This window comes from Panulirus ornatus, chromosome 4, assembly GCF_036320965.1.
Source record: "Panulirus ornatus isolate Po-2019 chromosome 4, ASM3632096v1, whole genome shotgun sequence".
In the NCBI taxonomy this organism is placed as follows: domain Eukaryota; kingdom Metazoa; phylum Arthropoda; class Malacostraca; order Decapoda; family Palinuridae; genus Panulirus; species Panulirus ornatus.
Genome location: NC_092227.1, coordinates 59,353,015 through 59,366,118, shown reverse-complemented (window position 1 = coordinate 59,366,118; position 13,104 = coordinate 59,353,015). Strand labels below are relative to the sequence as shown.

General features: G+C 43.8%; 1 protein-coding gene across 1 annotated transcript in view; it reads right to left on the bottom strand.

Annotated features, from left to right (window-relative positions):
- Positions 1-12,795, bottom strand: part of LOC139766522 (uncharacterized) — a 27,251-nt gene extending 14,456 nt beyond the window's left edge. The window contains exon 1 of the mRNA XM_071695286.1: positions 12,721-12,795. The gene's annotated coding sequence lies outside the window, so the exon portion shown is untranslated. The remainder of the gene's footprint in view (positions 1-12,720) is intronic.
- Positions 12,796-13,104: the final 309 nt, after the last annotated feature.

The following is a 13,104-nucleotide window of genomic DNA, read 5'->3' as shown; positions in this document are numbered from 1 at the left end:
TTCTTGCCGACAGACTGGCGAATCTACTGTACGTTCCTACCTATCCTGTTGGCGGTGGCGAAAAAGATGAATCAGAAGTTTCTTCTAAGTGCCGTGTCATCCCTTGAAACAATGGAAAAGGTAATAGCAAGTATACCTCACCACAGCCCGACCAGTGTAAGTACTATGTCATTAATATTTACTTAAAAGGTTTAGCTATCTGGGATAATGATCAAATGTGTTCATCAGTATCAAAAGTATCTTAATCTGGATTCATGATTTTTCACGCCTTCTTAAGTTCTTTCTTCTCCTATATTAACTTTTTCGTTTCAAAACACATTAAGCAATAACATCAGTGTAATAACTCATTATGTTCTCGTTAAAAACAAGAATTATAGGAAATCGATGACGAGGGTGAATATAAGTCAAAGTGATGAAAAAATATATATAAAAAAGGCACTTAAATGTTAAGACAAGAAGGCCTACTGATTTTTTTATCTGTTTTTACATTTTACAGAGCTGACCCTTAATCATAAGCAGTCATACTTTCTCTAAACCAGTAAACTAACACTTTACGTAAGTTTAGTACCTTCGAGATAAGGTTAAATCGGTGTTTTTTTGTGATATTCCATTGACTTGTTTTCAAAAGTAGCGCTTCCTGAATCAGCAATCAACTTTAAGGAGAATCATAAAGGCTTAATTCGGAAGGTATATAATGAGTGAGCTGCCATTACAAGAATACCTCAGTTATATCTGTCGCCGAATTTACGAGCGCTGAAGCTGTACTGTGTATGTAGGTTTATAGTCACGGGGAGATGATGAAACACTCTCACCCCTCCGGGTTCTGCCCTCTCTCAGCGCGTTAGGAGGTGAGCTCTGGCTTCCTAGAGCACACACAGTTAGGAGCTGAGCTCTGGCTTCCTAGAGCACACACAGTTAGGAGGTGAGCTCTGGCTTCCTAGAGCACACACAGTTAGGAGCTGAGCTCTGGCTTCCTAGAGCACACAGAGTTAGGAGGTGAGCTCTGGCTTCCTAAAGCACACACAGTTACGAGGTGAGCTCTGGCTTCCTAGAGCACACAGAGTTAGGAGGTGAGCTCTGGCTTCCTACAGCACACAGAGTTAGGAGGTGAGCTCTGACTTCCTAGAGCACACAGAGTTAGGAGGTGAGCTCTGGCTTCCTAGAGCACACAGAGTTAGGAGCTGAGCTCTGGCTTCCTAGGGCACACAGAGTTAGGAGCTGAGCTCTGGCTTCCTAGAGCACACAGTTAGGAGGTGAGCTCTGGCGTCCTAGAGCGCACAGAGTTAGGAGCTGAGCTCTGGCTTCCTAGAGCACACAGAGTTAGGAGGTGAGCTCTGACTTCCTAGAGCACACAGAGTTAGGAGGTGAGCTCTGGCTTCCTAGAGCACACAGAGTTAGGAGCTGAGCTCTGGCTTCCTAGGGCACACAGAGTTAGGAGCTGAGCTTTGGCTTCCTAGAGCACACAGTTAGGAGGTGAGCTCTGGCGTCCTAGAGCGCACAGAGTTAGGAGCTGAGCTCTGGCTTCCTAGAGCGCACAGAGTTGGAGCTGAGCTCTGGCTTCCTAGAGCACACAGAGTTAGGAGCTGAGCTCTGGCTTCCTAGAGCACACAGTTAGGAGGTGAGCTCTGGCTTCCTAGAGCACACAGAGCGTCCAGAGATGAGGCCTTCATGACTGACTCACATTGCTTTTTACAGAGTCATGGAATATGCGTGTAAGGATTTGGCGATCACCGAGTGAATTATCAAACAACGTGCTTATCAAACGACCCGTGTGCAAACGTTGAGCAGACCTGATTGGTCTAGATAAAAAGATACGTGAAAAATGGAATATTAACAACAAACTTAGGATACTTTTTAAGTATCTTAGATAGAATGGATCTGTTTACATTCGGTGAAATATATATATATATATATATATATATATATATATATATATATATATATATATATATATATATATATATATATATATGCGTGCATAGTGCCATTGTACAAAGGCACAGGGGATAAGAGTGAGTGCTCAAATTACAGAGGTATAAGTTTGTTGAGTATTCCTGGTAAATTATATGGGAGGGTATTGATTGAGAGGGTGAAGGCATGTACAGAGCATCAGATTGGGGAAGAGCAGTGTGGTTTCAGAAGTGGTAGAGGATGTGTGGATCAGGTGTTTGCTTTGAAGAATGTATGTGAGAACTACTTAGAAAAGCAAATGGATTTGTATGTAGCATTTATGGATCTGGAGAAGGCATATGATAGAGTTGATAGAGATGCTCTGTGGAAGGTATTAAGAATATATGGTGTGGGAGGAAAGTTGTTAGAAGCAGTGAAAAGTTTTTATCGAGGATGTAAGGCATGTGTACGTGTAGGAAGAGAGGAAAGTGATTGGTTCTCAGTGAATGTAGGTTTGCGGCAGGGGTGTGTGATGTCTCCATGGTTGTTTAATTTGTTTATGGATGGGGTTGTTAGGGAGGTAAATGCAAGAGTTTTGGAAAGAGGGGCAAGTATGAAGTCTGTTGGGGATGAGAGAGCTTGGGAAGTGAGTCAGTTGTTGTTCGCTGATGATACAGCGCTGGTGGCTGATTCATGTGAGAAACTGCAGAAGCTGGTGACTGAGTTTGGTAAAGTGTGTGGAAGAAGAAAGTTAAGAGTAAATGTGAATAAGAGCAAGGTTATTAGGTACAGTAGGGTTGAGGGTCAAGTCAATTGGGAGGTGAGTTTGAATGGAGAAAAACTGGAGGAAGTGAAGTGTTTTAGATATCTGGGAGTGGATCTGGCAGCGGATGGAACCATGGAAGCGGAAGTGGATCATAGGGTGGGGGAGGGGGCGAAAATTCTGGGGGCCTTGAAGAATGTGTGGAAGTCGAGAACATTATCTCGGAAAGCAAAAATGGGTATGTTTGAAGGAGTAGTGGTTCCAACAATGTTGTATGGTTGCGAGGCGTGGGCTATGGATAGAGTTGTACGCAGGAGGATGGATGTGCTGGAAATGAGATGTTTGAGGACAATGTGTGGTGTGAGGTGGTTTGATCGAGTGAGTAACGTAAGGGTAAGAGAGATGTGTGGAAATAAAAAGAGCGTGGTTGAGAGAGCAGAAGAGGGTGTTTTGAAGTGGTTTGGGCACATGGAGAGGATGAGTGAGGAAAGATTGACCAAGAGGATATATGTGTCGGAGGTGGAGGGAACGAGGAGAAGAGGGAGACCAAATTGGAGGTGGAAAGATGGAGTGAAAAAGATTTTGTGTGATCGGGGCCTGAACATGCAGGAGGGTGAAAGGAGGGCAAGGAATAGAGTGAATTGGAGCGATGTGGTATACCGGGGTTGACGTGCTGTCAGTGGATTGAATCAAGGCATGTGAAGCGTCTGGGGTAAGCTATGGAAAGCTGTGTAGGTATGTATATTTGCGTGTGTGGACGTATGTATATACATGTGTATGGGGGGGGTTGGGCCATTTCTTTCGTCTGTTTCCTTGCGCTACCTCGCAAACGCGGGAGACAGCGACAAAGTATAAAAATAAAAAAATAATATATATATATATATATATATATATATATATATATATATATATATATATATATATATATATATATATATATATTGGATAACTGTTTATAGCTGAACAGAAGATTTGCCTCCAGGGATAATGATCAAATATCAGTCAAGACTGAAAGCATTTTTATCAAAAATTCGTTATTTTCGCGTCCCTTTATTACAAAAAAAAAAAAAAAAAAAAAAAAGACTGAACAAATCTATCAATAATATACTTCATTTATGTTTTCTTGTCCAGATAAGACGCGAATCACAAGAAAACGACCAAATGAGAGTAAGAGAGAAACGTAATCACTTAAACTAAGATGTGAGGAAGAAAAAAAAACCTGTCACAGGTAAGGCTCTGTAGCCCTGAACTGTGGAGATCACGTTTATGTCATAAACCAGTCTTTTCGGTCTGATGGATTGCTTATGCCTTCGATAAAAGTTGAATCTCTTTTTCCCTTGAGATGATCTACTGAGTGGTTACATCAGTGATACCTATTGAACCTTTAGAAACGAAGTGGAAATTACTGTACGGAAAGGTCACAGCATCTACGATCTCTCTCTCTCTCTCTCTCTCTCTCTCTCTCTCTCTCTCTCTCTCTCTCTCTCTCTCTCTCTCTCTGCAACGAGACACGCAATCAACAATCTTCTGATAACCACGAGGATAAATGAAACACGACGCGTCCCCAGAGCACTTTCTTGTATTACATCTTCAGAGGAGATAGCGAGGTACCGCCAGGAATAGGCACACGTTCTCTAGCAGTCATAAAACTACAGAAACTAGAGCCCACCATCTACAGTCAAGCCATAAGGACTAATTCATGGTTTCCCCTGAACGCTTTATATTCCCAGGTTCAACTCAGTGGCTACACGTCGGCCCATGTATATCACACCGATCCAATTCATTCTATCCATGCACGATTTTCACTCTTCTGCGTATTCAGACCAACACACGTCAATGCCTGATTCACTCCATCCTTTCTTCCATCTCTTTCTCGGTCATCCTATTCCTCTTTTTCTCTTTACTTCTAACACGAGGATACTTTTAGTCAGTCTTCTTTCATTTATCCTCTCCATATGCCTGAACCTTTTCGATACACCCTTGTCAGCTCTCTTGGTCAAGTTGCACTTACTACCACACTTCGCTATTACACTGGCATTTCTTACGTGATCACCCAGCTTATGCAGCAAATTGTCCTCACATTTCATTTCCAACGAATCCACCGTCTTTCGTTCTTCTGCAATCACACCAACAAAACGCTGCCGGGTCTACTACACCTTCAAATATATACCCTGGAGATACCTTGTGGAAGCTGTTGCGATCATATGGTGGTTGGGGAATGCCACTAAATGTAGAAAGAAATCTCTCCAGGGTGGATAAGGAAGTGTGCGCGAGGAGGAAGGGAGAAAGATTGAGTGATTCCCAGGGAAGGTGGGTTTACAGTGAGAGTGCGAGATGTCCCCATTTACGTCTGATCTGCTGGCGGACTGGTGTTATGGGAAGCGTGGAGTGGGTCACCTTGAGTGTAAAACAAGAGTTCAATCTTTCATGGACGTCTCAAGAATTTACTACGCATGATTTCAGATTATATGTCTCCTCCCCCAGGTGCCTTAATGAGCACACTTGTCAGAGACAATGGTCTATAGTGAAATTTCCTGATACCAAGAGACACGCACTCCATCTGCTCTCTTCCACTCCCTTGTCACGTCAAGCGAGCTGCCCAGTATTTCCTCACACTCGTTGAACACCTATGGCGTGACTTCATCAGGATTAGATGTTTTATATGCACGCATGTGTGTGTGTGTGTGTGTGTGTGTTTAAATAACTATGATTTATTGTATATCTGTTACGGGGAGGGCTTTAACTCGTGTTGCCGTCTCTTGATCTTGTATATATGTGCCATATATTTAGTCTTCGATGTCTAAGCACACACACAAGCGCACACACACACACACACACACACACACACACACACTGACACACACACACAGTTCTGCCAATGCTAGGTGCCCATTTATCGACCCACCCTGAGGGTAAGAATGAACATCTGGGTTGGGTGTGGGATTACTGCCGTGCTCAGGATTCGAAACCATGCGGGAACGCATGTGATTCACAGTCAGGAACGCTAAACGCTACACTACGAAGGACCGTGTGTGTAATAATAGTAAAGAACGGGCCGTTGAATTTAGGGTGTTGTTTGGCTGAAAATATATAGTTGAGATATTACGGAACTGACAGGTCATAATGGTAAGTAGTTAAGAAATCAAATTTCACAGTGTGGCAGGGTGGCGATGGAAATGGATGAAGGCAGCAAGTATGAATACGTACATGTGTATACATGTATATGTCTGAGTATGCATATGCGTGTATCCGTTGAGATGTATACGTATGTATATGTGCGTGTGTGGGCGTTTATGTATATACATGTGTATGTGGGTGGGTTGGGGCATTCTTTCGTCTCTTTCCTTGCGCTACCTCACTAACGGCGGAAGACAGCGATAAAGTATAATAAATGAAAAATAAATTATATATATATATATATATATATATATATATATATATATATATATATATATATATATATATATATATATATATATATATATTATGTGTGTGTGTGTGTGTGTGTGTGTGTGTGTGTGTGTGTGTGTTGGCGCGCGCGCGCGTCTGTATGAATATGAAATGCATTTCTGTTTCACAGTTGGCAGCGTGTGTAGTCGTGTTGCGCCTCCCTGACAGCAGTAATGCCCCAGGGGTACCAGGGGCGCTGGAGGAAGAAACCGTCTCCTCGCAAAAGGCACACGAATAACTGAAGAGTCCTTGAGGTGGCGGGAAACATGGCGTTTAAAGAGAGATTAGGTCGTGGTCAATAGAAGATAGAAATAACGTAAAGACATATAAAGAGCTTCAAAGTTCATCAGTGTAGAAAACCATGCTGACATCGTGTGAAACGGCCACACCGGAGTAGCCTGCTGACATTAACTGCAGATATACCTACGAGTAAAAAAGAAGGAAATTAGAACTAACATCACGGCCAAGAGCAAGTGGGTCAAGTCAAGAGGTCAGACTAGGAAAGCCGTTAGGTAGGTTTCCTTTTTGTCTCGACTCTGTCAAGAAGCTTTGTATATGTAGGACGGCCAAACATGTGAGAGTAGTACACGATACACGAAGCTTGTGACCCTTCCCGTCTGGCAAATAAAATATAAACCCTTCATGATATTCATTTTCGTGTCCTAAAAGAAACATCCATCTGCTTTTATCATTTATTACCTAAATGGAGACAATTCTAATACTTTTTCCCCACAGAAGTGACCTCTGCCGTTTCGCGAGTCTTCGAACCTCTTCTGAAATCGTACGTTCTCAAAATGTCTTTATTCTCAGTCTTCTTTCTGACCACCTGTGTGGTTTCCGTAAGATGAGATCCAATAGTAGATATTATCTACTCCCATGTCCTAGGTACCGCAAAATCTCTTAGCGGGGTCTGACCCAAGTATGTAACTTTGTGTTTCACTCCTTCGGCTCTCTCCTCTTAACCTGTATATTAATTTCTAGTACTGTTTTAAAACCCCCGATTGTGAAGTTGTTTATAAATCAAGGTCTCCTTTCCTCACCATCTCTACCCTTCTCCTTCTCATATGTAATATTTCCACCTAGAATTATGCTCACTACTGTGCTGGTGACGCAATGCTTCACTTCTCTGTTTCCCTTGAATATCAATCTTCCTCACTTGCTCTTTTTGTCTCGCGTCGACGACTGCTCTCAGTTCGAACTCAGATAACATTTTTCAAAGTTATGAAAATATTAGATATGATTAGATACCTTTCACCTAATTTCTCTTTCACGTTCACACAGACTTTCTTGTTTACTTAAAAGATTCTTATATAAGATCCCTCGATTCTATCAATATATCTAATATTACATTAACATCTCATCTATCTTGGACCTGCCATGTCCCTGGAATAATTCTCTCCAAAATCTCAGGATTCTCTTCATATCTTGAACATATTTCACTTCAAAACTGCCACTGAGGTTGTCCTGAAGGGTTGTAAACTCAAGATCGAGTCGACAGCCCATGTTTGTTCATTGCAGTGTGACAAACTTGGTCCAACAGGATCAGTGTCTTAAAGATGTGGTTCTAGGTATTTACAATGGTACTTGAGTACATCGGTGACGGTCTGATATCTTGTGTTTGGGGTAGAGTGGGGTCTGATATTCTGGGTGTGATAGAGAGGGACTGGTTGTGTGAGTCTGATGAGGTGGGTGTGGTATCCAGTTTGGCACGGCAGGTATGGTAACCTGAGCCTGATAGTGTGGCTCTGCTATCTTATATCAAGCAGGGCAAGTCTGATTACCAACGTCTGACAAGGCGGGTTAGTTAACCTAATTTGTCTGGCAGGGTTATGCCGGTAACTTAAGCTTGAGTCTGGTGGTAACCTGATTCTGGCAGGATGGGACCAGGATGAAAGGCGTAGTACGTCTTGCAAGAGGGTCTGAAATGTTCTGGCTCTGAATAAAGCTGAGCTGAAAGTGAAAGGGGCAAGAATGACTCAGGAATGTCCTAAGGATGTTTGGTGTTAGTGTTTGGGTGAAGGCAAAGGAGAGGGCGGCACTTCTGCTGAAGATGTGGGTGAAAATGAAAGTGGTTTACAATAAGTTGGTGATTGTTAGTGCTTTGACCCTGGGGGAAAGAGAGAGAGAGAGAGAGAGAGAGAGAGAGAGAGAGAGAGAGAGAGAGAGAGAGAGAGAGAGAGAGAGAGAGAGAGAGAGAGAGAGAGAGAGAGACAGAGAGAGAGAGAGAGAGACAGAGACAGAGACAGAGACAGAGAGAGAGAGAGAGAGAGACGCAAATGTTCTTTGAAGTGCTGAGTGAGTGCATTAGCAAAACTGATGTGAGGGAGCGAGTATCAGTGATGTGTGAACTGGATGCAAGACTTGGTGATGTGGCAGTTGAAGTGGGGGCATGAGGTACCCGGTGTCGTGAACGCCAGTGGTGAACTGCTTATGGCGTTATGTGCTGAAAAAGAGTAAGTGATCTGAAAAACTTGGTGTAAACAGAATGACATGAATAAGGATACTTGGCCAGTGAGGATGATGGTGGACAGGCTTCACCAGATCATGCATTGACGGACAGCGGTGCGAAAGAAAGACTTTTCGATGTTATTGTTTTGAAAGACTCTGTGAAGAATAGTTGAATGAAGAGAGTTCGGGTGAAGAATGGCACAAAGTGAAAGTGAAAAAAAACTACTGGAATGGGTAAAGGAATGGGAGACATTTAGGGAAACAGCACTTGTATATACACTAGGCCACAGGAGTTTGAAAGCACGTACAAAGTATGTGTATGACAACTTAGCTGGTAACACTGTATGGGAGGAGGAGGAGGAGGAGGAGGAGGAAGAGGAGGAGGAGGAGGAGGAGGAGAAGGAGAAGGAGAAGGAGAAGGAGAAGGAGGAGGAGGATGAGGAGGAGTAAGGGTACGTGGAACATAGCAGTACGTGGACTGCTAAATAGATGGTCACTAATAAAACAGTCAAACTCCTCTTGCAGACAGGTCTGGTGGTATGTTTTGTATAACTGATAACGATCAGGCAGATTAGAAAAAAAAAATCGTGAAAGTTTTAATGAACGAAATATTTCGTGGTGCTGTTATCGTACAGCAGCTGCGCGAATGATGTGTCCTATGGCTCCTTTGTTCTGCAAAAATGAGGTGTTCCGTGGTCACTTCATCCGTGGGGAGAGGGTGCGTTGCGCCTCCTTCTCTTCTTTCTACGGGATTAGATGAGCCACTGCCTTCGTTCGTCTGTGAGGATGGGGTGCACAGCGGCCCTGTTGGTCTGCAGGGGATGGGGTCGTCCCACGTGGATTCCTTGGTCTTATCAGACTGGAGTGTCCTCTACTTACTTCATCAGCTGAGATGAGGTGCGTCGAAACTCCTGGTGTCTGCAGGAATGGGAAGCCGGCCTAGCGATGATCCGCGTGAATAGACTGCGCTTGTACGTCCATCAATGTGCGGGGATGGCGTGCGCCGTGGCTTTGTTGGCTTCCTTGGGATGAGGTTCATTGTTGGCACCGTTGGTCTGTGGCAGTGAGCTAGATCATGGTTCTGTTGGTCTGTGTGGATGTGTTGTCTCGTTCACTCTTAAGAGTCTGGGGTGAGTATGTGGTATCGCTGGGGTTACACCGGAGTACCGTTAGTCTACACAGGGATGTCGGCTTCAGTTTACGGGGATCGGATACTCCGTCATGCACTTAGTGTACTGGGGATGGGATTCCCGTTAGTACCGTTAGTCTTCGGGGAGTGGAATGATCCGTAGTACCGTTAGGCAACGAGGGATGGGGTGCTCCCTGATAGCATTAGTCTGTGGTGGTTGGTCAGCGCCACACTACTGCGGATGTGCGTGACTTGGTAAGTGTGACGTCACGCGGTAACGCAACCGACCTGATAGTGGTGTCTGTCACCCAGACTCCCGTGGAACCCTCCCTAACCACTAGCCCCCCCCCCCCCCCCCATCCGCTCTGTTTCTACTCTGGCATGGCGGTAACAGCATGTACAAGCGTTTGTGCTTGTGTTGTGATCTGAAACATTGTCAACTGTTGGCACCTTATGAGGCGAATTTCCTCCGTGAAACATGCTTTGGATTGTAATGTATAGATAAATCACCTGAACTCTTACTAAGTGCGATTTCCGCTCTATATATATTTCATACTTGAACGATGTTTTTAGCAGTAGAGAGGTAGCACCAGGAACGAACGAAGAAAGGCTACATTCGTACACGTCCATTCTCTAGCTGTCATGTGTAATACACCGAAACCACACTTCCCTATCCACAGACAGGCCTCAAAAACCTTTCCATGATTTACTTCGCACGTTTCATATACCCTGGTTAAGTCCATTAACAGAACGTCAGCCCCTGTATACCATACCGTTCCAATTCATTTTATTCCGTGCACGCCTTTCACCGTCCTGCATGTTCAGGCCCCGATCGCTTAAAAAATTTTTCACTCCATTCTTTCACCTCCAATATGGTCTCCCCCTTTTTGTCTCCTCCACTTCTTACACATATATCATCTTTGTTAACCTTTCCTTATTCATTCTATCCATATGACCATACCATTTCACCTCACTGTCTATGGTTCTCTTAACCACACCTATTCTATTTCCACACATCTCTCTTACCCTATTATTACTCAGTCAAACCACCTCATACAGCAAATCGTCGTCAAACATTACATTTCCAACATATCCACCCTCCGCCGCACATATTCATCTATAAGCTATGCCTCTCATTAATAAAACATTGTTGGGACTACTATACCTTCAAATATAACCATATCTGACCTCTCTGTTTTAGGTATCTGGGAGTGGGCTGAGCAGCGAATGGAACCAACGAAGCGGAAGTGAGTCACAGGGTGGGGGAGGGGGCGAAGGTTCTGGGAGCGGTGAAGAATGTGACATATATCCTCTTTGTCAACCTTTGCTCACTCATTCTCTCCATATGTCCATACCATTTCAACACACCCTCTTCTGCTCTCTTTTTACTTCCACACATGAGAAACTGCAGAAGTTGGTGACTGAGTTTGGTAAATGTGTGAAAGAAGAAAGCTGAGAGTGAATGTGAATAAGAATGAGGTTGCTAGGTTCAGTAGGGTTGAGGGACAAGTTAATTAGGTGGTAAGTTTGAATGGGGGAAAACTGGAGGAATTGAAGTGTTTTAGATATCTGGGAGTGGATTTAGCAGCGGATGGAACCATGGACGCGGAAGTGAGTCACAGGGTAGGGGAGGGGGCGAGGGTTCTGGGAGCGTTGAAGAATGTGACTCATATATCCTTTTTGTCAATCTTTCCTCACTCATTCTCTCCATATGTCCATACCATTTCAACACACCCTCTTCTGCCCTCTCAACCACACTCTTTTTACTTCCACACATCTCTCTTACCCTTTCATTACTTAATCGATCAAACCACCTCACACCACATATTGTCCTCAAACATTTCATTTCCAACACATCAACCCTCCTCCGCACAACCTTATCTATAGCCCATGCCTCGAAACCATATAACATTGTTGGAACCACTATTCCTTCAAACATACCCATTTTTGCTCTCTGAGATAACGTTCGCGCCTTCCACACATTCTTCAATGCTCCCAGAACCTTCGTCCCCTCCCCTACCCTGTGACTTACGCTTCCGTGGTTCCAGCCGCTGCTGAATCCACTCCCAGATATCTAGAACACTTCACTTCCGCCAGTTTTTCTTTACTCAAACTTACCTCCAAATAAGCTGTCCCTCAACCCTACTGAAACTACTAACCTTGCTCTTATTCACATTTACTCTCAACTTTCACACACAGGTTTAGCGGAGAATTTGAAGCATTGGAAAGATGTAAGAGTATGATATACTAAGTTACCCATATGCACAACGACCGTGAACGCACAGTAATCAACCATCCTCATGTGTGTTCCCTGCTATGTACTCATATATTATCATCCCTTCACTGATCTCATCCCCACCCAGATGCCACACTTTTTTTTTTTTTTGCCGGGGTGCATCCTTTACATCAAACATCTGTAAAAAAAAAAAAAAAAGTAACAATACATAGTCATAACTGTGTAAATTCGTTCTAAACCAGTTTTTAACCACGAATGTAGATCAGGTAGAGTTGTGTCCTTTCATTCCAAAACATAGCCATAAAATAAAAGAGAAATACGTCCACCAGTCAACACCAAATGGATGCAGATATCTGCGTGGCTTCCATGAGTAGGTTCGTGTGGTTATTACATAATTATAAGATCTGCAGATTTCATCTGGCCCACTTTCTTTCATGTCTCTCCTGACATCTAACCAGCCCGCTGACAATATCAACAATAGATTAAGGTTTGAAAGACAGGCCTAACCAGTTATCAAGTGAATAAGTACATAGTTTCTATATCATACACTTAATCGGCGGTCAGACTGGATATACAGAGCAACTGCTGTCAGAACTGTGCACCTACCCAGAGAGAGAACTCTTGGATGTATATGAATAACCGGCTGTGCACCTACTCAGAGCTATGGGTGTACGTAAATAACCGGCTATACAGCTACCCAGAGCTGAGGGTGTGTATACAGATAACCGGCTGGTGTCGAGAAAAATCAATCAACCAGTGCTTTGGTTGGGCAGATGAGCGGGGACCGGTGGAGGGAGGACTCACCTGGGAGGTAAACCTGAAGAGCGAGGACGTCTGTAAGGATGTGCTCCAGTCGGTTCCCGCCCTCGCTTTATGTAATGCCGAGCCACCAACCTGCCCCTCGCTCCAAGGCCAGCCTCTCACCACTCTTCTTATTACAACGGGGCTGTAGCAAGAGTCCGCCGGCGGCAGTCTGCGTTATAACCACATCTATGGATGGTTTAGTAAGGTTTTTTCTTTCTTTCTTCGTGGGGAAAAATTATCGTGTTGCTTACGAAGTCTTACAGGCTTCACTGTAATTGTTTACTCTTATTAAGAATTTGAGTAGTGCAAGTCTTAAAACGAAGCTCCATGTATAAACTCCAGCGAGTATAACATCACTGTCCTTACATAATGTCCACATTACGG